This window comes from Arachis ipaensis, chromosome B02 (genome assembly GCF_000816755.2).
Source record: "Arachis ipaensis cultivar K30076 chromosome B02, Araip1.1, whole genome shotgun sequence".
NCBI lineage: Eukaryota > Viridiplantae > Streptophyta > Magnoliopsida > Fabales > Fabaceae > Arachis > Arachis ipaensis.
In genome coordinates this window covers 15312738-15313386 of record NC_029786.2, presented here as the reverse complement: position 1 = coordinate 15313386, position 649 = coordinate 15312738, and positions in this window count along the sequence as shown.

Sequence of the window (649 nt, the reverse complement as noted above, 5' to 3'; positions counted from 1 at the left end):
TAAGGCCCAATTGAAAAAAAAAATGGTGCAGAAACCAAATTAAAAAGAAAAAAAGTATAGAGACCTAATTAAAAATTTCGCAAAACTATAAGGACCAACAAAGTAATTAAACCAAAGAAATAATAAGTTTTTCTCAGTATTCAATTCTCATCAAATTGCAAGAAATAAAGTAAAGCATAAATATAGTTTGGTCGGTTTAAATAGTTTTTATTAAAGAGAAAAAAACATTTTATCTCTCAATTTTTACTAAAAGAATGATTCAGTTTAAGAATTGAACATCATACATGAGATAAAACATTATGAAAAAATTGAAATTGAATCAAAAGACTCACTACTTCACACCCTATATATGAACCATATGAGATATATATATATTTCAAATATGTTAATTTAATTCCTGAAGAATTGTGTACAATTTCCCTGAGCTACCTAAATATTTGAACATGTATGTATGTAGCTAAATGGTACGAACAAAAAAAAAAATTGTTCATTCACTAATACATTTATTTTTAAATAAATTATTAAGACCTCATGGAGATAGATTTAGGGATGTGAGTCAGTCACCACCACTACTGTTCGTTATTTCATATTTAGATTTTTATTAGTATGATTTGTAACAAAAAAATATCATTAAAATTTGTTATAATAT